The sequence below is a fragment of the Sminthopsis crassicaudata genome, chromosome 5 (genome assembly GCF_048593235.1).
Source record: "Sminthopsis crassicaudata isolate SCR6 chromosome 5, ASM4859323v1, whole genome shotgun sequence".
Lineage (NCBI taxonomy): Eukaryota > Metazoa > Chordata > Mammalia > Dasyuromorphia > Dasyuridae > Sminthopsis > Sminthopsis crassicaudata.
The window spans coordinates 280,186,592-280,214,342 of NC_133621.1; the positions used below are offsets into that span (position 1 = coordinate 280,186,592).

Genomic DNA, 27,751 nt, shown 5'->3' on the forward strand with positions numbered 1-27,751 from the left:
TAAGGATTTTAAAAGCTAAACAGAAGCTAAAGGAACTCTTTGAATAAGGAAGGGAGCTACATGGTCAGGCCTGGGCTTTAAGAAATCACTTTGTCAACTACACATGGAGAATGGAAGCTGGAGGCAGGAACATAAATGGACTACTGAATGGACATGTACTCATTTTCCAATTCTTTGCTACCACCAAAAAAAAAAAAAATTGGAAAATGAGTAAGTGCCTATCATTTAGGGAATGGCTGAACAAGTTGTGACACATTATGATATTGGAATATTATTGTTCTATAATAAATGATGAACAAGGTGATTTTAGAAAGGCCTAGAAAGATTTACATGAACTGATGTGGAGCAAAACAATCACAACCAGGAATATATCGTACACAATGACAACAAGAAATGTGCAATGATCAACTGTGGTTCAACTTGGTTCTTCTCAATGGTTCAAAAGCAATGTGATCCAAAGCAATCCCAATAAACTTTGGACAGAAAACGCCATTTGCATCCAGAAAAAGAACTATGGAGACTGAATCTAAATCAGCATATGTTCACTTCTTTTTCTGTTGTTGTTGTTGTTTTTTTTTAATCTTTCCCATGGTTTTTCCCTTTTGCTCTAATTTTTCTCTCCTAACATGATTCATAAAGCGATGTGTGTGGGGCAGCTAGTTCGTACAATGGATAGAGCACCAACCCTGAAGTCAGGAAGTCCTGAGTTCAAATGTGTCACTTCTTAGTTGTGTGACCCTGGGCAAGTCACTTAACCCCGATTGCTTCAGCAAAACAATTAAACAAACAAATAAATAAAGCAATGTGTGTTAAAAATAAAATAAAATAAAGTTAGAAAAAAACATTTAAAAATAATAAATCAATATTAAAAAAAAAAAAAAAAAAACTACTGAATGACAACCATTTGCTTACCCTGAGTAAGACAACAGTATGGTACAGAGTGGGCAAACTAACACACACCTCTAATTCCAGTATCCAGAGGAGGTTAGATGTTTCTGATTTGGGGAGCTCCAAGCTAAAGACAGAAGCCTGTGTGAAATCCTGCATCACTAATAAGCCCATTGGAGAAGGAACACCCAGGTAGCCTAAGGCAAATTAGTACTAGTTGCAAATAGAGCAAGTCAAAGGTCCCAAGTAAGTAATTAATGAACACTGGTCTGTGAGTAGTACTTGCCTTTATACTCTGGGTGAGATGGGAGGACCCAAGAAAGGAAAGAAAGGTAGGAAGGAAATTATAAAGAAATGGATATAGGATACACAGGCAGAAATCCAGTTAGAATCCAAGGACCGACACCAGTTACTAGCCTGAGTGAGCTTAGTAAGGTTTTATTTCTCTTTACTGAGGACCATTTTTCTCCTTTACAAAATAGAATCACTAAAGGAAAAGTACATTAAAACCTTAAAATTCTGAAAAAACATGAACCATAACTGTGTTTCCTAATAGATGTTAGACATGACATCTTCCCCTTATCTTTTCTTTCTCTGATGGCATAGACTATCTCTTTTATCATTTCAACATCTATCTGTTCCATCCTACATATACACAGCTGCCAATGTGACACTCCTAAAGCACAAGTCTGACCCTGTTACTTCTCTACTCAAAAAACTCCAGTAGCTCCCTATTACTTTTTTAGGATGAAATATACATGTAGTTATTTGACATTTATAGCTTTTCAAAATCTAATGCCAACCTATATATATATATATATATATATATATATATATAGGTTGTGTGTATATATAGGGTATGTATATATAAATATATATGTATATATATATTTTTTCAGTTTTAAAAATATTACAGGCCTCCACATATTCAGCTGCCATGTATTTTTTTTTTCAATTTTAAAAATATATTCAGCCGCCTTGCTGTTCTTGACATACAGTCCCCCATGTCTTTCCTCTAAGCATGGTCGGCATGGCACAGTGACTCCTCTTCACCTCCACATCTTAGAATCCACATTTCCTTTTAAAACTTGCTCTAATCTCTCATCTTCTATGGGGGGGGGGCATTTCTTAGTGCATCCCCTTCTACCCAAATATACTTACAAGTATACATCGATACACATGCTGGGTCTCCTGACAGAATGTAAGTTTGTGGAGGACAGGTTCTATTTCTACTCCTAGTGCCTAGTACATAGGAGGCATTCAATAAATGCTTATTGCCTGATAGATTCTATTTCTTTGGTCTGTCTGTAATTAATTCACTTAATAAGAAAATCCATTTAATAATAGTAGAGAGCCTGAAAATTTTCCAACCTACTCCCATCATCTTCCCAGAATTCTCCCTAGGGGAAAACTTTTCACCCAAATTAAATGCACTACACACTGCCCTCAAAAGGAATACTCTTGTGATAGACAAAAATTAATTTCTAGCTTACAGATGACAGCAGAAGAGTGAGTCCACAAAAGAGAAGGTGCTTCCACACCCATAATCTCCCTTCTGACTCCACTTTCATACTTTTGTGTAAGATGTCATCTGCACTTTTAAAAGGGTGATCAATAAATACTTGTTTCTCCCAAAGCTAATATAGTGATCCAAATATAGACCACAATATACCCCTAATTTTGACATGCATAAAACCTGAGAGCAACCTGAAATCACACTCTCAGAACCACATGCGAAATTTGTCTCACCTCTCTGGGAGAAGTATTAACAACATCACCGACAAACTCTGCTGTTGCTGTTGCTGCTAAGGGAGATGGATCCTTTCAGTTTGCATCCCCCAAACAGCCTGTATCTGGTTACTGCAGAGTCACTTACCACAAAGACCATCTACTCCTTCTCCCTACAAATATTTCTAATGTCCCCTCACAGCTATAGAACAATCCTGTTGTTCTTTCTTAAGTGATTTCATCATATTTCTCATGGCAGTTGTTTCAAACCTCTTCTTTCAAGTCTATACCATTCTTTCTTCTCAGAGCAGAGGGCCTCACTGCTTACTTTACCAAGGGAAAAAAAAAAAAAAAAAAAACAGCCATCTATCATCAAGTTTCTGTTCACCACAGAACCAAGAGAACATTGAACACAGCAACAACAAGATTATTTGGTAATCAGTTCTGATGGCCGTGGCTCTTTTCAATAGTGAGATAATTCAGGCCAATTCCAATAGACTTGTGATGGAGAGAGCCATCTGCATGCAGAAAAACTGTGGGGATTGAATGTGGATCACAACATAATATTTTCACTTTTTTTGTTGTTTGCTTATCTTTTGTTTTCTCTTTTCCTTTTTCATCTGATTTTTCTTGTAAAACATGATAAATGTGGAAATATATATAAAAGAACTGTACATATAGTATTTGCTGTCTAGGGAAAGGAATGGAGGAAGGGAGAAAAATTTAGAACACAAGGTTTTGCAAGGGTGAATGTTGAAAATTATCTTTGTATATATTTTGAAAACAGAAAGCTATTATTCAATAAAAAAAAAAATTAAGTTCCTGTTCACCCCTAAAAACCTTTCTATATTGTCCTTGATTCAATCTTCCTCTGCTATAATCCCTGATAAAGAGATGGTTCTAACTAGCTTAGCCACTTACCCTACAGATGGATTTCAGAAAATTATAATCTTTCCGAACCTCAGTTTCCTCATCTGATAAATGGGGAAATTGTGGACTAGCTGGCCTCTTAAAGTCTCTAAATTTATGGTCTTTTAATCTTTCCCAAAATCAATCCCTCTGTTTGTGCATCTGATCCCAATCTTAGCTAGCACCTCCAGTTTTCCCCTTCTACCATTCTTTTTCTTCTTCAACCTCCTCCCCTTCTCTATTTGCTCTATCCCTGAAGCCTAAGTACTGGGTCTCACAAGTCCTTACAAACTTCCACTTGACTCTGCCATGCCTTCAAACTACAGTCATATCTAAAGCTCTTATTTCACCTAGCACTTATTTCTCCACATCTTATAATCTACTTTCAGAGTCAACTAACCCATTAAAACAAAACTATTCATTCCAAGGTAAGTAGCAGTCCTTATTAAGTCTTTAACCTCCTGGACATGGCTACAGATCTGAATAAGGCTGGTCTTACTGTATAATAGAAGATACAGCCCATCTCTTGGTTCTGTGATGCTACTCTCTCCTACGGATTGAAAGCTTTCCTTCACCTTCTGCCCATTTAGAATTTGTTCTGGATCCTTCTGCCTATCAATTTCCTCACTTGGTAGTCTCAGTTCTCATGGGTTCAAAGACCATCTTTATGCAAACAACTCCCTTAACTATATATCCAGTCCTGCTCTTTCAATCAGTTATCATCAATTTCCTGTTAGATAGTTAATCTTGAATTTCCCTAATGCAACTACATTTCCATATTTTTTCCTCCAAGTCCCAACCCAATCTTTTTCCTACCTTATTTCTTTGAAGGCATCAGTCTCAAAGTTATCCTCTATCCTCACTGGCATGAAACCTCCACAACACTGTTCCCATCTGCCCTATTCTTTGTACTTCGAGCCCCTGTCCTAGCTCAGGCCTAGTGCATCATGGTTCCAGCCTCATTTCTCACCATCCCAAACAATGCAACTCACATTCCCTAAAGTGCAGCTCTGAGCATGTCACCCCTTTACTCGAAGTGTAGTATCTCCCTAATACTTTCTAGGAGCAAAATTCCTGATATCATTCAAAGCTCTTCGTAGCCTAGCTCCACAATTGCCATTCTACTTCAGTTTCTCCTCCATGCAAATCATAAAATGAAAACCATAAGGCTTATGGGTCAAATGAGATTTAGGGGCACAACCAGTCAAAACTTTGCCAGTGACATATCTAAAAAAAAACAAACAAACTGATTTTCTTAAAGCACAGGTGTGACCACAGCATGCCCCTGAACAAGACTTCTCTTCAGTGGATCCCTCCCTCTAGTCTTTAGGATAAAACATAAACACTTCACTTTGGCATTTAAAGTCCCTCACATTCTGCTACCTTTCACAACTGATTTCACATTAACTTCTAGTTAGTGTTTCTAACTACTCTAGTTCTGTCATTAACTTCTAGTCAGTCAGTGTCAGGGCCTGTGCTAAATGCCGGGGATGCAAAAAAAGCAATGCTTCTAAGGGGAGACAACATGAAGAACACTGCATCTGCAAGATTTATGCTGTAAATAGAACATAATGCCTACAACTGGAGAGAGATTAGGGGCAGCCACTAGTCTCATTCGCAGTCATAGAGAAGGGAACTGGTCCCTTTAAATGGCACTCAGTATCATTACAGAGCATTCAAAGTTAGACACTGCATCTTAGTCTCCCTAATATGGAAACTGAGACCAAGAGAGGCAGTATGACAGAGATGGGATCTGATCCCAGGTCTCTTCACTCCATATGCCAATATACTCAATCCTAATGCCTCGACAGCATTTGCTTCTGACAGGAAACAGACCATCTAGAACTATCAAAGATGATTCAGTATTGGTCTAGCCCCATGCCTTTGTTGCATGGAAGCACCAGACTGTTCCAAGGAATGGAATCAAGTGGTACAGAAAATCTTCTCTCCCAAGCTGCACCTGCTTTGTTTCATGAGGACTAGCAGGACCTGGGTTTCTGTCTTCAAGCAGACACTTTTTAACTATTCAACATCTGATGCTGTTTTATTATTGGAAAAAGGAGGTAGATAATAATAATTCTTTAACTATATTCATTCAATTTACAGCAAGGCTGTTAGAAGGAATAAAAAAAAACTTATTGTCTACTATGTTGAAGTACTGGGAAACTAAGGGCAAAAACCAAACTTCCCACTCTCACTGGGATGGGACTGTATGAGAAATGTCAGCTCTACAATCTCTAAAACTGACCTCTGCTCTCTCTCGCCCTACCCTTTCTGGTATAGGATCATCAAATAATGGGGTGAGAACAGAGTAAAGAAAAGGGAAGGCATCAGAAAAGTCATGATGTGGGATTTGAGTGCTACATACCTTGCCAAAGTCCCAATTTCTTCACTATAAAAATGATTCCTTACTCAGCTACATGAGATCATTATCGATATATAAAAATGTTTGTTAGCACCAATACTAGCAGGTTCCATATGGAAAGACAACAGGAGCCAAATTGGGAGCTGAATAAAGGGGGGGAGGGGGCGGAGCCAAGATGGCAAAGAAGATACACGCGAATTTGTAAGCTCCCTTCTTTCCTCATTACCAATTAGTTAAATCAGCCTCAAAAATAATGCTGGACTGATAGAAACCACAAGGATTAAAAGCACGACTTACCAGCTGAAAAGAATCTGGAGTCTCTACAGAAAAGGTCAGTTCCAAGGGGAGGAAGAAAAAAAGGCCAGCACAGATGGCTAAGTGCTAGCACACTGCGCTGATCGGGCTGGGGAGAACTCTGGGATCAGAGAAGCCACTGAGATAGAGGAATCTGACACAGGCTGTTAGCTCTTCTCTGCTTATAAAACAGCAGTTCAGAAAGAGAAATCAAGCCACTTTAAAATACAAAGCTAGATCCTAGAACCACCCCAATCTGGAAGTGACCTAACAGATCTCGGTAGGGCTGTGAAGCCTCCTTCTGATGTCCGGGCCTTCACCTTGGGGTAGTTAAGAGCCTGAACAGTGGGGACACAGCCTGAGGCAACATCTAATCCACGTAGGGCCAGGCTTAGCCTGAGTCCCTGGAACTCTAGCAGCCGCAGAATTCCCAGAGAAGCGGAACCTTTGAAGTAGGGACCGAGGTTTCCGGGCAGACACTTCCAGTTTGAGCTCAGGGGCTTTTCACATCAGCTGCTGATATCCACGCCCCACAGCCGCATTGGCTGGGCTTTGTGTCGCTTTTACTGTTCAGTCTTAAACCTCAGGGAAATCACTAGGACACACAGCAGGGTCCTTCACTGGGCAACCCTCACAGCGCAGCTGTATCACCTCTGAGGCATTTCCAGGGAGGGGGAGGGGAACTCTCTCCCAGAGGTATCTCTTAGCTCAGGCACAGGAGCCGCTGCATCCATCCAGTCTGGGAGGAAACTGGTAAATAAGTAAATAAATAAACTTCTTACTCCAAGGACAGACCCCAAAAGATTTTTAGCAATGAGTAAAAAGCTGAAGAGAACCATTAATTCCTTCTACACAGAGAAAGAGCTCGTATCCAACCCCGAGGAAGTCAACAGCAGAGAGTCAGCAGAAGGAACGATACCTGCCTCCCATCACACAATTCTCTCCTTTGAAGAGACTATTAAAAAGTTAAGAGAGTTTGAAGAAAAATGGGAAAAGGAAAGAGAAGCTATGATAGAGAATAACAATATCCTGAAATTTGAGTTGGGAGCTGAATAAAGGGAAAAAAATTCATAAAACCTTAAAGGAAAAAGCCTAGGGAGCCTGAGCAAAAGTGGAGGGAAAAGCTTCCGGGAAGCTGAAGCTTAAAGGTTACCAAAGATCCCAAGTAATGCCTACATTCCTGTCAAATGGGGCACTCCTGGCAGCAGACAATGCTTCTTGGCCTTCTTTGAATCCCCATCATTTAGCACAGAAAGCCCACAGTCAGCATGTAATAAATGACTGTCACCCAACTACCTGAATCCTTCTATAAGCTGGCATCCTCACAGCTGCCTCTCAGCATTTTTTGGCACAGACCATCCTCCAGGTGTGTAAGGCACCCTCACTTCCCATCTCAGAACCCCTCCTATATTCTAGATTCAGATCAAGGTTACCTCTGACACAGAACCCCTGTGTGACATGATCCTCCTAGTTATTTAATGTTCCTCTCCTCCTTCAAATTACTATAAAATTTACTATGTAAATTACTATTTATCTTTCTAACAAATAGTCCATAGAATAGAAAGGGCTTGAGGGCAGACACTGATTTTCGTTTGTGTGTCTTAATATTCCTAGCATCTACGGCAATAACCTGGCACATAATAGGCCAAATGTTTAGTTCAAAGACATTTCATTTTAAAGGTGCAGTGCATGTTTAGGAATTGATGTACTTCTAGCATACAAAAACTGGAAACCTTTCCTATTGTACCTGCTCTTGCTGCTAATAATGCACCTATTTCTCAGCTTTTCTGTCCCCCCTCCAGTTCCAGGGAGTCTTAGTGCTGCAAGTCCTTTACATCTAGAACTTGCACATCTGTTCTCTACTTTCTATTCTGCTTCTAACTACTCTAGTTCTGTCATTACCTCAAAATCTTTGATCTAAAGTTCATATAAATTTGTATTCCTTCAGTCCTAAACACTCTTACCAAGATTAACTTTTTTAAAGCAAAACTCTGATCATGTCTTTGCCTTTTGTGAATTGAGAAAGTATTCTGGTTTTTAGGTAATAATAAGAAGAAGAAGAAAAAACCTGTTCCATACGAATTATCTTTCCCCTTTCCTCTCTGGAATCACAGAAAGGATATATCTAATTCATCAGTGATTACGGACTATGAGTCAGACGCCAAAAGCCTACCAAAACTTATGGAGATTACTAACTGGTCAACAATATTACAAAAGACTATGTAATCCAAACACCTAGATGAATCCGAATCATCCTGTTCTGCAGCATCTTCTTCTGTTCTTCTGGTAGGCCAAAATAGTGGCAGTATCTTCCAGTATAGACTTCATGGGGGCAAGGTGAGCCCAGATCCTAGAGTGTAACTTAATAAGTTCAAATACACAAACAGTCCATACTGGATAGTCTTCTTTTAATATACATTTTCAATAATTATATTCCTTAACATTTCTGATTATTATTATTTTCCCCTCTAAATTAACCTCAGAAAATGCATTCTTGTGGCCTGGAGTTGCAACCGTAGAGGAAACAAGAGGAAAAGGAAGAACATATGAGAAACAGACACCAAGGAAAATCTTATGTGAACTGATATAAAGTGAAGTAAGCAAAATCAGGAGAATATTATACAAAGTAAGATGTAACTACTCTGATCTATTAATCAGAGATAATGATCTGAGACAATTCCAAAGGATCCATGATGAAAAATGATCTCAATCTCCTTAGAGAAAACTGATGAACCCTGAATACAAACAGAAGCATACTTTTTTCAATTTGTTTTTGTTATTTTGTTTTCTTTTGCAAAATGGCTAATATAGAAACATATTTTTTACTTTTCATGTATAATTGATATTACATAGCCTGTCTTTTTAAGAGATGGGGAAGGAGTGAACAGGCAGTAGAGAATTTGAAACTTAATTTTTTTAAAAAAGTTAAAATTCTTTTAAATCTGGGAAATATTTAACAAAATAAATAAGAACACGTATATCTATGTTTTTGTGTGTATATATGTATAAATAAGCATACATAAGCATATGTACACATATGGACACCAATGATAGCAGTAGCACAATCAGAAAAAGTAGTCAGAAATTAAACTGAGAAGTCAAGTTGCTCCCAAAGACCAAAAAGGTTTGTGGGTTCAATGACCTCTATGCTAGACAGAGTAAGAAAAAAAGCTCAATGTTTCTTGGATTGATTCTGAGAAAACTTGAGTTCCCCTAAAGGCACTATAATAGTTTGAAGCACAGCATCACCACCCAGCCAGCATTCTATTAAAAAACTAAAAATTTTCAAAAATTCCTAAGTCTCCCAAATAAAACATAACTTCTCCCTGGCATTCAATACTCCCAAACTCTCCTTTCAGCCTAATGTCCCATTATTCTTCCTTAACAAATTCTATCTTCCTGACAAACTATCCTGGCCATTTCCTAAGCCAATGCAAAACCTCCTTCCTTCTTGCTATTGTTTGTGCTATTCCATTTGTCTCCCCCATCCAGGGCAAAACTGCACTATTTCCTTAAAACTCAGTTCAAATGCCACTGGCAGCTTTTACCTGGCTGTGTGAAAACACTCAGAACCTAGGAGCCCTGCTCTTCCTGCCAATAGATTTCTCAAGAAAGCAGAGTATGACAGGCTGGCCCTTTATAAAAAAAAAAAAAATAAAATACAAAGCCTTCTCTCTACCCACAGTCAGAAGTAAAATTTCCTTCCTCTACAATTCCATAGCATTTTGTGTGTATTTCTCTTGGGCAATTTTGTGCATTCTGTCTTTGAATTATAGTCACTTGTAAATATCTCATTGTCCTGTAGGTAAAAATATATTTAAAAAAAAGTCTCACATTTATATAGTACTCTGAAGTCTGCAAAGCACATTTTGCTCTATCATTCAATTTTCACCAGTGTTCTGCTAGGAAGGTGCTCCTTTTAATTCCCCTTTTACAGATAGGAAAATGGAGGTAGGAAAAAAATTAAGTTAGCTGTCCAAATCACAATGTATTCAAGTTAGAAACTGAAGTAGGATCTTCCTAAGGAAGCCAAGCATTCTCTATGAGAAACACTGCTGAACAAATAAAGGAATGTTATATCACCGAGTTCTGTTATTTTTCATAACAGAAAGGAATTTATCCTGACAGTTTATAATACACAAAGTGAACCAAGGTTTGCAATATCCAACCTGAAATGGTTCATGAATAAAGGTAGGTTTTCTGATCCTGAATCTCTTGTAAATGTCACACAGCTTTAAATCAGGGAGATCCATTCAATTTGACAAGTAAAGAGATTACTAGGTATATGCATACCAGGAAGGATACAAAATCTTCAAAGAATTAATACTAATGAAGTAACCTAAAAATATAAAAGAAACTATATGCTGAAGGAATGCAAAAGGAATATTACAGACCCTAAGTGATACAAAAGATCAGAAGTGCAGAGATCCATAGAAGCTCAAGTTTTTAAGAAAAATTTCATTAAACAGGTAAAATTGGAAGAATAATATGATTTGGGCAGTGAAGATAATGCTGTGCATATTAGACTTAACCTATCCTATTTGTAAGTGCAGATTTCTGTAGAGATTTATGTAGTGAAGCTTTCTTTACTTTTATATAATGATATGCATTAAATACTGGACAACATAAGTACTTTATTAATAAACTTTATATACTTTAATGAAAAAGTATATAAGTTTTAGTTTTTCATAATTTAATTTTATGGTCAGTTCATAGTCCTATGCTATTTGGCCAAAATCTAGGACACATGTCTGAAAAAACGACATGGCTCAATCTTACATAGTTCCTATTATAACAGACTCTGTTGAACTGAGGCTTTTCCTTAATGTGGAACATAATTTCAATATGTCTAGTGTTTTAATCCACCTCAACAACTATGTTGCCTCCAATCAAAGCAATTTCTTACTTCTAAGATTACATATGCATATCTATCTATTTATATACGTGAGTACAAATGCATAAATGCACATGTAGGTATGTGTGTACGTATGTATGTATGTATGTGTATATATATATATACACACACACACACACACACACACACACACACACACACACACACACACACACATATACAAACTGGCCTTCAACTTTATGAAAATCTGGGATTTCATCATGTTATCCACAAGTCCAGACTTGGGATGAGAACTCCTGGGACCATCACCATTCAGTTGTACTTATATCTTGAAAGTACCAGTTTGCTTCTTCCTACGTGTCACTGACATCACACCTAGACCCTCAAACCTAAGGCTGACAACATCTGTCAGAGGCTTCTTGGGTTGTACTACTCAACTGGAATAGGACAAAGAATTAAATGAAAAAAATTGTGCTTAGTGATCAAAGCCTTCATAATTGAGATGCAATGCCCTATACACTTTCATTAAAAGGGAGACCATTTAGGTTCCAAACATCCAAGTTCTGTTCAGGTGTGTCAAGTGTTAAGTATCTGACTCCTAAAATTTACTTAACTTGTTTTTGCTCAAACTTTCTGAATGTAGGTTAGATGAGAAACCTTTATTTGAACCCTTCCCTTAATGAGTTCTTTGCATACAGTGTAATTAATCTTCCACACATAAAATTTAATTATCAAAGTACATTTACTACTTTTGCCTTGAATTTAGTAATTCAACCTTTGTCAAATTGTGTTCCAACAATGTCCTAGGCCTCTCTTTTAGTTAAAAAGTTAAAAAAGATGATTTATTTCACAGCATTGGTTATTAAAATCCACCTTGTTAAAAAGAGAAAGCAGGGAAGGAGAAAGGACTCATGAGACAAATCCCTCAAGTACACTGTTACTGTGTTAAATGGTTGCTATGTATACTGCTGATTTGTTACTGAGCAATAACTAAGAAGCTGCAGTAACAAACAGGCTAAGAAACTGACATAAATCGAAAAGCTGAAGCAATCAAAATAAAGTTTCAGAAATATTGTCAAGTTATTTTATATTTAAAATAAAAAAACCCTCACATTATCTGATACATTCCTTTAAAAAAATTAGCATTAGCTGCAAAACCATGCTTTCTGAGTAAAATTTTAGAATTTGCTTCTCTGAAAATTTTTAAGAAAAAGCTCAGAGGCTGGAGGGGAAGGTTTGGAGAGAGAGGGTTTTAGATATACCACTTGCTGAAATAGAAATGTTCTCCATGATCCATTACGTTCTTCAACATGATGATTTATATTTTATTCATAATTCATGAGTCATATAGTATTTGAGTTTACAGTTTTTCCTATCCTTTAAGCTTGCTTTTCTGCCTCAGGCTACACAAAAACATTACTAAATTTGATAGTTATAATTTCCTCAATGACAATAGCCTAGTTGAAAGAAATACAGGCAATCTGAGCAGACTCTAAACTTAAGGGAGCCAGTATAACAATATAAACACTTAATAGATATGAAATAAATTCTTAATTAACTTTATAATAAAATCTAAAGATAAACAAAATCTGATATCTAATAACATTGCTATTTAAGTTATGATCACAGAGGAAAATGAAAAAGAGAAAATTCATAAGCTTTCTGGGTTCACTGTTTAAAAAAAAAAAATCTATATATATATATATTTATTTTTCTTTTTTGATGTTATAAAACAATAACTAATAATGGTGAGAGAATGACCAAATTCCCAAACCTAACAGACATGGAGCAGTATTCCTGAAGGAATCTTCATAGGGATTATTATCATGGGAAAGTCTCACATTTTTTAATACTTTCTAGGAACAGGAAATTTTCCTCCCCCTTTGAACAAATTCCCTACCTTTATGTGCTCTTCTTTTTCTTTATTTCTGAGTTTTCCTCATTTACCATTTTCACTCTTAACTTTAATATACTAAAAGGAGAAGAGAGGCAAGGACAGGACATATGAAAAATAGAGAAGGAAAAAAAAACATTTGTGGACATTCACATTTATCATTATCCAACATTTATTTGCTATATAAGGCACTGAAGACACAAAAAGATTGAATGCATGTTCACTGTCCTCAAGGACTGCACAATCTAGTCAGGGAAACAGGACCTGGACATAAAAATATAAGTAACTTTACAAAGCAACTTATGCCAGTTAATTGATCTGGGCAACTCCTGGATGGTGCAATAGACATATTTCCACTGGGCTGGATTTAGAAAGGCAGGAAAAAAGGAGAAAGCATTCCAGGTTTGAGGAAGAGTTTGAATCAGCAAAACCAAGGAGATAGAAAGCATAATCAGAATACACAGTGAATGAGTCCATTTGGTGGGAGTACAGTTCATGTTAGAATAATGTGACTGGAGACATGGATTGACAATTGAGTAGGGTTTGGAACATGAAACTAAGGACTCTGGATTTTATTCAGTAGTGACCATTTAACACGTTTATATCTGCATGTATGTACCTATACCCATTATAAACACATGTTCACAAAAATTTACATATATTTGTATCTGTGTGTGTTTAGCTCCATTCCATACATTATACATATTCAAGTTAACGTTTAAGACATTAAAGAATAGTAACCATGGCAGGCACCTAACCCATTCTGAAACATTTACAAGGATTATTACAATGAAATTAAAATGCCTTTTAAAATACAAAACAGCACTTAGAACAGAGGTTTTTAACTGCTTTTATGTCTTTGACCTCTCTGGCAGAATCTGGTGATGCTCCAGATCCCTTTTCAAAATGAAGTTTTTAAATGTATAAAATAAAATACAACAGAATTACAAAGGAAAGCAATTACATAAAATAGATATTTTATAAAAAGTTTACAATTTACAAACAAGTGTATAAGCAAGTTAAAACCTTGTCTCCAGAGTCACAGGATAACAGGTATCAGAGCTGTAGGGATATCAAAGTATCTCTTCTGTTACTTCTCCTTCCATCCCTCATACACACAATTTACAGATGAGGGAAGGGGTGACTATAGAAATGAAATGACTTGACCGAGATCACAGTCAACATCTGAACACAAGTTTTCTCACTCAAATCCAGTATTCTTTCTATAAAATCCCAAATTACTCTGCAGGGGTTAGGCAGATTCCTTTCAGAATTCCTTCAACCCTAAAGGAAAGCTGAAAAGAAATAAGTAACAATGAACCCTATAGAACACCCCCAAACTTCCTTTCCACTATGAAAAACTGAATCAGAGTAATAAGAAAACTCAGAAAAATTAAGTCTGACAAATAATTCCTGCAATTATTTTTAAATTTTCTGTTTTGCTCCAAGTTATTTTACATTTCTGGTGCCTTGAATCTCCCCAAAAGATGTTTTGATACCTCAAAGACTGAGTTGTCCACTGTAGCTCTTCAAGACCTTTTCCTTCCCTGTTAGTCCCGCCTTTCTAGTTGTTACTAACCACATGACCCTGGTCCATTGCCCTTTCTGGGTCTGTTTCATCATTTGATAAATGGAAATAATATCTACCCTGCTTACTGCATAAAATCATTGTGAGTACCAAATTAAGATTATTTACATGACAGTTTAAAAAAAATCAACAACACAAGGTGCTATATCAATGCAAGGTGTTATTAAGATTTTCAGGAAATTAAGGAAGAAGCTACAATGATTACCTACACTGAATTCATTATCAGGGCTATCCCAGTCTCCGAATATATTGTATAAATAAACTGTTTTCAACAAAATTCAATTCAACAAGCATTTATTAAATAAGGTGTTGGGCACAGGCATAACACTAAAATAAAATAGCACTGCACACAAGATTTTAATCTACTGAATGTAATAATACTTTGATCTGTTTACGATTCTGTATAGAGCAGAATAGTAGTTTTTTGGGGGGAGATGTTCCTAAAGATCAGCTGTCATTCTTTATGTAATTAGAAATGGAAAAACCCAATATAATCTACTGTAAGCCTTATCTTTTTTCTGAAAATCAAGTAGTAAGTCAAAATCTAAGTATGCCTCTCTAGAACAATTTGGTGCCATTCCTTAAAAACTCAACAAGTATAAAACCATCCCAAAATTGTGCTTGGATCAGATCCCACCACCAGAGAAATGTAGAAATGTAGATTGTAATACAATCATCTAAAAACTAACTCAATATACTCCTACAACTGAACACTATAGTAGCTAGGTTTCTCTGAATCCAAAAACTAATTGCAGGTAAAATATTTCATTTTAAAAAATAAATTACAGCATATTATGCTTGTTTACAGATAATGTTGCCAGGCAACACCGTTTAAACAATTTGAAAACCTAGTTGCTAAATTTTATTCAAGTACTTTGCATGCACAAAAGCAAACATATTTGTGAATCATACCAAAAATGAACATCACTAAAAACACTACACAAAATCTGCACTCTCCCATAATCTCTACCTGAAAATTTGGTATTTTATTGGCTTTAAAATAAGGTTTCATCCTATATGAAAGTTTTCTGACACCTGAGATTTATTTTTAAAATAACATTTTAGAAGTTTAGCAAAAGAGTAACATACAACCACAGCAAGGGAATTAACTTCAAGACTTTTAACAAGTCTCTCAATGGGGTTACATGACAGGAAGTATTAAGGTCATAAATGGCATTAAGGAAAAGCTGTTATGTATTTTTCTATCACAGACCCATTCTTGGAGCTATCTGGCTACATAATCAAGAATATTCCTTTCTGACATTATGCCTATGTCCATAATAGGATGCAATTCAATTTAACCGGCATTGGCAGTGATGAGCAATAAAGGCAAAAAAAGGAAATAGCCCTGATTCTTCAGGAGCATAAATTCTCATAGATTTAGATCAAGAAATGTTTTTTTTTTTAAAGACAATCTAGTCACTTCTCTCATTTTACAGAGGAGAAAACTAACCCAAGAGGGGGTGAAGTCATATGGTTAATTAAATTCATCTACTACTTTCTAGGTATTGTGGTTGGTAGGCTTGGGATCACAACAACAAAACCAACATTTCCTACCTTTAAGTCTAGTACCGTAAACTTTATTGAATTTTGTCAAGCCACAGAACCAGATAAATCTCGGTATTCTTTCCACTACGCCACACTACAGAAGGGGCCCGACATTTGGTGTCAGACGCTGATTCTAGTCCACTTATTTCTGCCCTAGCCCGGGGGAGAAAGCGTGGGGCTGGTGAGTCCCGAAACTTACAAACTCAGATTTCGGCACAGCTCCGCCTTTCTCAGCCTCGGCTTCCTCCGGTGTATAAAGAGGGCACCTGCTTTTAAGGCTGGTTTCTTCTGATCCAAGTCTGCACTCTTACGATCCCGAGTTGTTGAACCTCACCTGCAAAACTGAACGGGTCTAGCTATACTGTAAGGTCCCTTCTCGCTCTCGGTTTAAGATAAATTTTCTTAACGTCTCGGCCTCAATTTCCCTTCTCGCTCTCGGCTTAAGATAAATTTTCTTAACGTCTCGGCCTCAATTTCCCTTCTCGTTCTCGATTTCAGTTAACTTTCTTCAATTTTACACTGAGATGAGTCTATAGAACCTCTATGGCCCTTCCCGGGTCTAGATTTACATTACTGCGCTTCTTCCCCCGTCCCAGCCTCAGTTTCCCCCTCTGTAAGGAGAACGTCGGGTTCCCTCCCGGCTGTGCCTGACAGGAGTAAAGGCGAGTTTCCATTCTTCCACTGCACATCTTCAGTGTTCTCATACCCAAGGTCCCCAGCGAGGGGCTATGTCCAGGGGAAGGAACAAGGCCACCCGTGGGGTGACGTGGGGCGCACGCGAGGCCGTGACCCTTCCCCCTCCCCCTCCGGTTACCTACCACGGCTCCTCTACGGTCCCTTCAAAATACGCGCACACACCGGACGGGGGAGGAAAGCATGTGGGCTGCGGACATCGCCGCCTCCGGCCAACATGCCCGCAGCTCCAGCCCGGGGTCTCCGTGGGGCTTACTACTCCGAGTCATGGAGGTTAAACTGACATCCCACACGGGACATTCGAGGACGCGCGGGCTCCGCGGGGCGGGCCCTGTAGACTGACAGACCTAGCGCGCACGCGCACGCGCACGCGCAGAAGCTTTCGAGAGCTATCAACCCGCCCCCTCCCCACCCACTCCCCACCCCCGGTCCCAGGAAGCTCGCAGGGTCCCCCTCCCTCGCCAGTCGGAATAGCCGAAGCCGCCCGGGCAGCGCGCGGAGACCTCCATCTCAGAAGGGCCTGGCCGCTTCTCTAGGCCGGCTACCTGTTCGGACTCGGCCGGGACAGCCCCAGCGCTCACCTAAGCCGGCTAGGACTGCCCAGCGATTCCCCAGCGAAACCTGACCCGGTTTTCTGCGCTCTTCGAAATCTGATTGGGAGGGTGAGGGGATAGGGAGGAAGTCCCGCCTCGTGTGATGACGTCAGGGGGAGGGGCGGCGCAAAGCGCGATTTCCAACTTGTAGCGGTGAGAACTATCCTAAAGCGTTCCCCAGCGAAACCTGACTCTTGTTTTCTGCGCTCTTCCCAATCTGATTGGAGGGTGGGGAGATATGAAGGAAGTCACGCCTCTTGTGATGACGTCAGGGGGAGGGGCGACGCAAGGCGCGATTTCAAATCTGAAGTGGTGGGAACAATCCTAAAGCGGTTGGAGGGGGAGTGAGGAGGCATCTGGGAGGCGGGAAGTGGTGGAGGGAAAAGAAAGAAGGCAGTTTCTAAGGTAGCTCGAGGAAAAGATGAGCTTAGGCTCCAAGGAGAAGTTGACCCTCTCGTTTGCGCCACCTTTTTGTCTTCAGGACCCTTACCCCCTAAAGCAAAGGGAAGAAGGGAACAGGCATTTATTAGGCACATACTCTGTGCCAGGCTACAAAATATTATACAAAAATATTACAAATATAATATATAAATATTATACAAACATATGATAAATATTATATATTAACATATAATATGTATTAATATTATATGTAAATATGTATAATATACATGTCATGTAAATATTACATATTATAATATATAATGAATAATAATAATGATAGCCAATAATAATAAATATCCATAGTGCTTACTTATATGTCAGACATTGTGCTAAGCATTTTACAATTTGATTCACACATCAGCCATGTCTCTGAGAGGTGGGTGCTATTATTCCTATTTTAGAAATAATAATATTTATCAAACACCCAATGATTCGATTTAGGAGCCAAATGATGTGTTTGCGGTTGAGCACCAAGTGCTGAGGTTGTAGGCCCTAAATGTTGGGGTTCAGTCCTGTGAAAAAGTCCCCATGGCCATTCTCTTGGATGAAAGGTAGGTTTATTTAGGAGAAGACATCACAGAAAAAAAATGAAGAAAACTAATAGACACCAGGAGTGGTAAAACAACGCACTTACATTGTAGTGACATCACTAGGAAAAAAAATGATTGCTAGGATGCTGATGGGATCTGAGCAGCAGAGCATTTGGACCATAACATCACCATGGACCCTTCCATGTTACTCTGGAAACTTTGTTTCAGTTGCCCTCTGGGCTGCTTCAAGACTCTGGGGAGAGGCAGAGATTGAAGGTGAGTTAGGGTTAGGGGACTTTTCACAGTAAGCTGCTGGGACCATGATCGCCCTCATTCTCTGCTAAGAAACTTGAAGTATCAAAGGAGAATTATACTTCATTCCCCTAGAGGCGGTACAGGACACTGCATACAATAGGGCTCTATTGATTCCCTCCCCTATAATTTATATTGCTTACACCTTAATTAGAAACTATGTGTATCTTTTGCATTCTAACCCATGAGAGAGTTTGCATGAGATGAGATTTAAGGCCATGTGGTGAATAGTGTATTATTTAAGGATCCACATTGAACCTCAAAGTAACAAATGATGCTTTATGTAAAAACTTATAAAAACTTAGTCAAAATTTTCAGATGAAGAAATTGAAACTATTTCTACTTATATGAAAAGATGCTCCAAATCACTATTAATCAGAGAAATGCAAATTAAGACAACTGAGATACCACTACACACCTCTCAGATTGGCTAGGATGACAGAAAAAGGTAATGAATGTTGGAGGGGATGCAGGAAAACAGGGACACTGATGCATTGTTGATGGAATTGTGAATACATCCAGCCATTCTGGAGAGCAATTTGGAACTATGCTCAAAAAGTTATCAAACTCTGCATACTCTTTGATCCAGCAGTGTTACTACAGGGCTTATATCCCAAGGAAATACTAAAGAAGGGAAAGGGACCTGTATGTGCAGGAATGTTTGTGGCAGTCCTCTTTGTGGTGGCCAGAAACTGGAAACCACGTGGATGCCCATCAATTGGAGAATGGCTGAATAAATCGTGGTATATGAATATTATGGAATATTATTGTTCTGTAAGAAATGACCAACAGGATGATTTCAGAAAGGCTTGGAGAGACATGAACTGATGCTGAGTGAAATGAGCAGGACCGGGAAATTGTATGCTTCAACAACAATACTGTATGATGATCAATTCTGATGAATATGGCCCTCTCCAAAAATGATATGAACCAGATCAATTCCAGTGGAGCAGTGATGAGCTGAACCAGCTACACCCAGCGATAGAACTCTGGGAGATGACTATGAACCACTACATTAGAATTTCCAATCCCTCTATTTTTATCTACCTGCATTTTGGATTTCCTTCACAGGCTAAATGTACACTATTTCAAAGTCTGATTCTTTTTGTTCAGCAAAACAACTGTTTGGTCATGTATACATATATTGTATTTAATTTAAACTCTAACATATTTAACATGTATTGGTCAACCTGCCATCTGGGGGGGGGAGGGGGAAAATTAGAACAAAAGGTTTGGCAATTGTCAGTGTTGTAAAATTACCCATGCAAATATCTGGTAAATAAAAACTATTAAAAAAAAGAAAGAAATGACCAACAGGATGATTTCAGAAAGGCCTGGAGAGACTCACATGAACTGATGCTGAGTGAAATGAGCAGGACCAGGAGATCATTACGTACTTCAACAACAATACTATATTATGATCAATTCTGATGGACGTGGCCATTTTCAACAATGAGATGAACCAAATCAGTTCCAATTGTTCAATAATAAAGAGAATCAGCTACACCCAGCAAAAGAACTATAGGAAATGAGTGTGAACCACAACATAGCATTTCTACTCCTTCTGTTTTTGTCCACTTGCATTTTTGTTTTCCTTCTTAGGTTATTTTTACCTTATTTCTAAGTCTGATTTTTCTTGTGCAGCAAAATAACTGTTTGGACATGTATACATATATTGTGTTTAACATACCCTTTAACATATTTAACATGTATTGTCTACCTGCCATCTAGGGGAGGGGGTTGGGGGGAAGGAGGGGAAAAGTTGGAACAGAAGGTTTTGCAAGGATCAGTGCTGAAATATTACTCATACATATATCTTGTAAATAAAAAGCTATAATAAAAAAAGAGAAAAGCTTAGTTAAAAGACCTGGATTGTTCATTGAATTTAGAGCTAGAAAGGAGATCATCTATTCTAACAATATAAAGAAACTGAGGTACACAACAATTAAATGACTTACCCTGTAATATAAGTAGTAAATAGCCAAGTTAGAATTAGATTATAATAATGATAATAGCTCAGAGCTGCTTGAGATTGACATAGGGTAGCTAAGTGGCTTATTGGACAGTGTACTGGGCTTGGAGTCAGGAAGATTAATCTTCCAGAGTTCAAATCTGACTTCAAACACTTGCTAGCTGTGTGACCCTATTCAAATCACTTAACTGTTCCTCATTTGTAAAATGAGCTGAAGAAGGAAATGGCAAACCTTCCCAGTATCTTTGCCCAGAAAACCCCCAACGGAGTCAGACATAACTGAAAAATGACTGAATGAATAAGATTTACAAAGTACTTTACCATTATTTCATATGGTCTTCCCAACAACCTGGCAGATAGATGCTGTGAATTACATCTCCATACTGCCTCTAAGGACACCAAAGAACTGGGTAAATATAAGCACTAGTATTTTCATATTCTATCCCCTATGAAAACATTCTCTAAAGGTTAAATGAGATGTTTGTAAACCACTTTGTGACTTCCATTTATATAAATTTAATATGTAAATTTATTCACATTGTATACTTCATGCAGGTGCTCAATATTAGCTAAAGAAGTCAATAATAGAACTAAGACTTAATAATTCCAGGGATATTTCCTTTTTAGTGGCAGGAATGTTGGAATAATGAGCACTGGGGAGGGTTGTACTGCTATGAGGGAATATTTCTTAGAATGTTCATCTACTTTTCTAATGCATCAATGCCAAATTCATAGTAGAAATTTTAATTTGTTCAATTGGATTGACAACCTCTTCCAAAAACCCCCTAGGGCCCACCATGTCTGTCATCTCACATCAAGTCATTGCTATCTCCAGGACTATTATGGGAAATTAAAAATGGCCAGCCAATCAGCACATTCTGTCATGATCTTTTTGTGCTCCCATTTATCTCTAATATATCCTAATTGTACTTTGTTTTTCTGCATGTTATCTCCCCTGTCCCCCTCCCCAATCTCAGCCTGTGAGCTCTCTAGACCAGGGACAGTCTTTTGCCTTTGATCCTTTTACCAGTGCTTAGCATGATGCTTAGTAAATGCTTGTTGACTGACCATTCTAATCCCAACTGCAATGTCCTGTCTCTTAACTAAGACATGGCCTCAGTTTATCATTTCACACAGTTTTGATTCTCCATGTCTGCTAGGGTCATCATGGGGATAAGCCCAGGAAGAAAACAAATCAGCAGGATAATGTGAAAAGGAAGGAATGAATAAATAAAAGAACGATTGAATTCGTTCATCACTTGTACTATGTACAAAGCCTGTGCTAAGCCCTGGGGGTACAAATAAAAAGCCCTTGCTGTCCAGGAGCACACATTCCAATGGCAAAATACCACATAGGAAAGGTTTTGACTGAAGGTGGCATTGGAAAAGTCTGGTGATTCTTAGGACAGTGCCTCTACTTTCATATCATTTCCACTGATAAATTATATCACTTTATGATATTGAATCATTTGACAATGCCAAAGATTTTGGTGGCAAGAGCTTTCTTTTCTTAGTCTTCAGGTGACATCTCCACACGGGTCTGTTTCTGATGGGGTGCATGAGACCTCAGCAAAAAGATCTCAGGTCCTTGGTTGCTTCTTGGGCCATCAGGAGAGGGATTGGCAGGAGGGAAAACCTGAATTACTGTGCACAACCTGGAAGCCAAGCTATTCCCTGAGGGAATCAGGGAAGAGCTCTGACAGAATTATCTGGTCTTTATCCTTAAGTGGACTTTTACTGCAGCAAGCCCTTGTTGAATTCCTCACATTGACAGTTATTGTATCCAATTAGAAGGCCAACTAACTTATAAAGTCAACACCTGAGGTTATTTTTCTCTTGTAAAAGAATCTGGTACCTGGCTTCTTCACTACCTTCTTTTGGGATTAGCCAAAATGTCACAGTGGATTTAAGGTTAGCCTGTCACATGACTAACTCCTTTTTGGAATTTAACTCAGCAGTCAATGGTGTAATCCCCTCATTAACTTATTTGAGAATTTAGCCCATCTTATGGCATCAGTTGTTTATCAGAAACAGCCCCCTTGTTAATGGCAAGTTCCACTAAGGAACTTAACTCATATTTTTCCCCTTGTTAATTTAATAGCTAAAAAAATCCCTTTGGGGAATTAGCCCTCTACCACAGCATACTAAAATCTTAGCCTTTTGGTTAAGCCTACGAAGTCTTTTGAGACACCTCAGGGCAACAGTGCTCCTCAACATTTGGAAGCCCAATATATTTTGGGGGTCCAGCGGTTTTGCACCCCTGTATCCTATCCCTTCCTTGGATGATGGCTGCATAGGATTGACCGGAAGCAGGCCCCATAGTCTGACACTCTCCCTGAGGGTGCCTTACTGCTTCAACAAGCCCAGCTTGCTGTGGACCATAATTGAGAAGACAGGTGATCCAATGTCACTTCCATATTAGAAGAAGAATCAGAGAGTATAATCCTACTATATAGTTTTCCTAAAATTTCCTAAATTATATGCAATGTCACCACCATAGTCTATGACCTCATTTCCTTAAGTCCAGACATGAGAATCTTCACTTTTTTGTGGTGGATCCCTTTGGCAGGCTAGTGAAGCCCATAGACACATTTTCAAACTTATTCTTTTAAATGGATCAAATAACATATCTATGTATTGAAAAGAAAACCAATTATGTTGAAAGTTATTTATCCATATATGTCTGTATGAATATGCATATATGTATATGAATATATGAGTATGTATATATATATATATACATACACACGCCTTATTTATTTCTTCTTTCTGTCTTATCACTTAGTTCACAGATACCTTCTCCCTCTCCATTAAGAACTATTCAAAATTTACTATACAAATCCTGTAATAAAGGCGTGTGGGTCTAATAATTGTATTCTAAGTCTACCTTTCTTGTTTGCACCTTTGAGCTTAGGTCTCCAGGGACTTTTCCCTCTTATCTCTACCCAGAAATCATGTGGTACTGTGGGTAGAGCCTTAGACTGGTGTCAAGAAGGCTTTTGTGACCTCAGGCAAGTCTCTAAATCTTTCTGAGTTTCAGTAGCCTTATCTATAAAATGGGAATGGGAATTATAGTACCTACTTGGGCAGATCTACTGAGATGAACATGCTTTGCCAAACCTGAAGTCCCCTTTAGATGTGGCTGTGGTTCCCATTTAGCCACATGCACCTTGTACAAGTCTCAAGTCCCAAGTTCTCTACCAAGCTGTTTCTGACCCTTCCAGCTTACAATGACAGTCTCCTTCTCTGAATTTATACCATCTGCTTTATTTATTTCCATATATATATATATATATATATATATATATATATATATATATATATACTATCTATAATATTGCATCTACTTTTTTGCCTTGCTTGTTAACTTCTTAGGCATATATGTCTTTACCAGATTGCTGTTTGAAGTTATATTTTGGTGCAGGTCCTTGCTTCCCACACATCCCACCTAAGTAGAATTCTCTACACATACTGATGTTGGAATTTAGATTGGGAAAGAATCTGAGGGGTCATCCAGATCATCTGAGCTGCAGGCAAGAAAATGGAGCCCCAGAGAGGTGAAGATCACACAGGTAACAAATAGCTAGGATTCATAGTGAATGCTGAAGGATGCCAGATAAGGATCCCAATGGGGCACATTCCCTGATGAAATCTCAGCCCTTTTTCCTCCATTCACCCAGGACTTCAAGCTTCATGCCAGATCTTGTTTTTGCCTCTTGCTTTTTTTTTTTTTAAACATTATTGTCTTTCACTGGTGCCTACCAGCAGTGACTAAAAAACAAAATACTCCAGGTGTAATTTTGTGGAATAGGAAGGGATGGAGAGATGGCAGGGTTAAGATTTATGAGGAAAAGAATGAGAAAGTGGATCAAATCAGGCACCGATCTTTAGTTTAATTTCCAAAAAAACAATGAGTTAGATTAAATTATCCCAAAAAGACATTTAGGTAGTGCAGTGGATAGAGTGCCAGGTTTTGAGATTAGATAAACCTGAGTTCCAGTCTCAGATGTTTTGTTACTGTGAAACCTCAGGCAAATCACTTTATCTCTGTGTGCCTCAGTGTATTCAGTTGTAAAATGAAAATAATAGCACCTCCCTTTTAGGGTTGTTGGGGAAATCTAATGAGATAATTATAAACTGCTTAGCAGGGTACCTAGCCCAGAGCCAACATTATATAAATGTTAGCTAAAGATAGTAGTAGTATTATTTGGGAGTCAGTTTTCAGCTCTAAAATGCCATCTTCTTAATGTCACTTCCAACACCAACTACTATTGAATCTTGCCTACATAATAAAAAAGAAAACCCTTTAAGAAAAACAAATAGACACCTGACCAAGTCTAATAGTATAGACAATAATGTGAATCTACCATTCCTCACTATCTCTGGAAAGAGAACTGATTCTGGATTCACTGGACCTGGGTTCAAATTTCACCTCTGATAATTACTGCAAGTCTGAAAGAGGGCAATTCATTTAACCTCTGCTGGGAGTGCTGGGGTGCCTCTGCTGGGAGGCCTCAAAGGTCTTTGGTAGGTCTTTATTTTTAGGAATGAGGAGGATTTATCAATCAGCATATATAAATATCTGCAATGCACTATGCTAGGCACTGGATGAGAGGGTGTTTGTGTGTGTGTGTGTGTGTGTGTGTAAAAAACAACTATACCTATTTGCAAGCTTACATTCTAATGGGGGATACAAGTATATATAAAAATATATGCAACACAAATGTAAATAAGCATATATATATATATATATATATATATATATATATATATATATATATATATATATATATATATATTTACTACAAGAGGGCCTTTTAGAGGAAAAAACATGCAGCAGGAAAGGCCCCATTCAGAAGGTAGAACTTGAAAGGTCCTCTATGAAAAATGCCTTGCAGGTACAAGGGATGGCTGCTGTTGTCATGGAGATGAGAGGAGATGGTCAGGTAGTTAGGAGTGATGTTAAGAGGATGAAATTTTAGAGTTGAAACTGACCTGAAATAATACTACTAATATCAGTAGCTAACATTTATATAGTGTCTCCTCTGGGTAGGATGGAGAACAAGGCAGTTTGGCTGAAAGGAAGTGTTCCAGAGGGGAAATCATATCTGTTAAAGTAGAAAGAGAGATTGGGTCCAGGCTGAGTTAGGGCTCTAAGAGATAAACAGGAGAATTTATAGTTTATCCTAGAGGCTTTAGAGGCATATGTGTAGATCTGCTCTTAAGGAAATTACTTTGATAGTTAGTTGTGTGTAGAATAAACCGAAGTGGGAAAAGATGAGGCTAGGAGACAAATTAAGAAGCTGTGTGAGGAAGGAAAAGGGTTCTAATTGAGAGATTGTTGCAGTAATAGAAATAGCAAGATTTAGCAACTGACTGGATATAATGGGTAAGGAAGAAGAAGAGGTTGAGAATTTTCCATATAGAGTTGTGTGTGTGTGTGTGTGGACAGAGGAAGAGAGAAAGAAAGATCTGTGTGTGTGTCTAACTTCTCTTTGGTCCAAGTAATGGGGCATTTCCCTGAAACCTAAATATTACTTGTAAGGTGGTGTGACTTGTGAGTTGAGACTAGCTTCAGTTTATTGGATCCACTTTGAGAAGTAATTTTGAGAGAAGCAGATCAAGAGAGAGAGAGATGAGATACAACTGGGTCAGAAGCAGGCAACATATCAATCAATCAGCACTTATTAACTGCCTGTGTATCTGGCACTCTTAAGTACTAGGGATACAAAAAGATACCTTCCAGGAGCTTATAGTCATGCTATATTTAATAATATAACACATAGTCCATAGCTACTGACATTCTCAATCATAGTCATCATTGTGCATATTCTCTTGTCTTTTCAAATAAATCTTTTCATGTTCCTTTAATTCCTCAAAGCCAAAAGCATAATTTCTTAACAATGATATTCCATCATATCCATATGCCATCATTTGTTTAACCATCCTTCAGTCTATGGATGCCCTGTTTGCTTCCAGGTTTTTGCTTCTATAAAGGGTACTTTTTACTTCCTGAGGCTTATATGTAGTACCAGCATTGCAGAGTCAAAAGATATAAATAGGTTATTTTTACAAAAATTATCCTTTTAACTTCCATGAATTGATGCTAAGTGAAGTGAGCAGAAGAAGGAGAATATTGTATACAGTAACAGCAAGATTATGTGATGATCAACTATGATAGATTTAGTTTTTCTTAGCAATGTGGTGATCCAAGACAATTCCAATAGACTTGGGATGGCAAATGCCATCCTCATCCAAAGAGAGATTAAATGTAGATAAAAGCACAATATTTTCATCTTTTTTGTTATTGTTTGCTTGCTTGCCTTTTTTTCCTCATGATTTTCTTTTAGTCTGACATATACAGAAATATATTTTAAAATATTGTATATGTATAACCTATATCATTGCTTGCTGACTTGGGGGAAGATGAAAATAAGGGAGAGAGGGAGAAAAAATTTGGAACACAGTCTTACAAAAATGAATGTTGAAAATTATCTTTACATGTATTTGGAAAAATAAAATACTATTGAGAAAAAATATCCTTATTTTTTTTCTGAACTTAATATCAGGTAAAATGAACATTTCCACATACACAGAACGGAGAGTATTATATATGAATATGTGAATTTCTAAAATATATAGTCTATTTTTTCCTTTAAGATATATAACAAATTTAAGATATAACTTTCTTTTTTTTTCTTTTTTATGGTAGTAAATTTTATTTTTCAAAATATATGCAAAGATAGTTTTCAACATTCACCCTTGCAAAACCTTGTGTTCCAAATTTTTCTCTCTCCCTCCCCTAGATAGCAAGTAATCCAATATGGATTATACATGTGCATTTCTTCTAAATATATTTCCATATTTATCATGCTGCGCAAGAAAAATCAGACAAAAGGTGGGGGGGGGGGAGAATGAAAAAACAAACAAGGAAACAAATAGCAACCACAAAAGGTGAAAATACTAAACTGTGATCCATATTCAGTCTCCATAGTCCTCTCTCTGGATGCAGATAGTTCTTTCCATCCCAAGTGTATTGGAATTGCCTTGAATAGCACCATTGTTGAAAAAGAACCAAGTCCATAAGATAACTTTCCAAGTTGTCCTGTTTGTCAGGGATTCATTATGACCTTCCTTC

At 37.9% G+C, this 27,751-nt stretch overlaps 1 protein-coding gene across 5 annotated transcripts in view; it reads right to left on the minus strand.

Annotated features, from left to right (window-relative positions):
• Window positions 1-17,439, minus strand: part of CEP83 (centrosomal protein 83) — a 106,830-nt gene extending 89,391 nt beyond the window's left edge. For 3 of the 5 annotated variants that reach the window (XM_074271223.1, XM_074271220.1, XM_074271221.1), the window contains exon 1: window positions 16,888-17,113. The gene's annotated coding sequence lies outside the window, so the exon portion shown is untranslated. Of the gene's footprint in view, window positions 1-16,887; window positions 17,116-17,343 lie in introns of those variants that run through there. The other 2 variants (XM_074271222.1, XM_074271226.1) reach the window with 2 other exon arrangements.
• Between the last annotated feature and the right edge of the window lie 10,312 nt (window positions 17,440-27,751).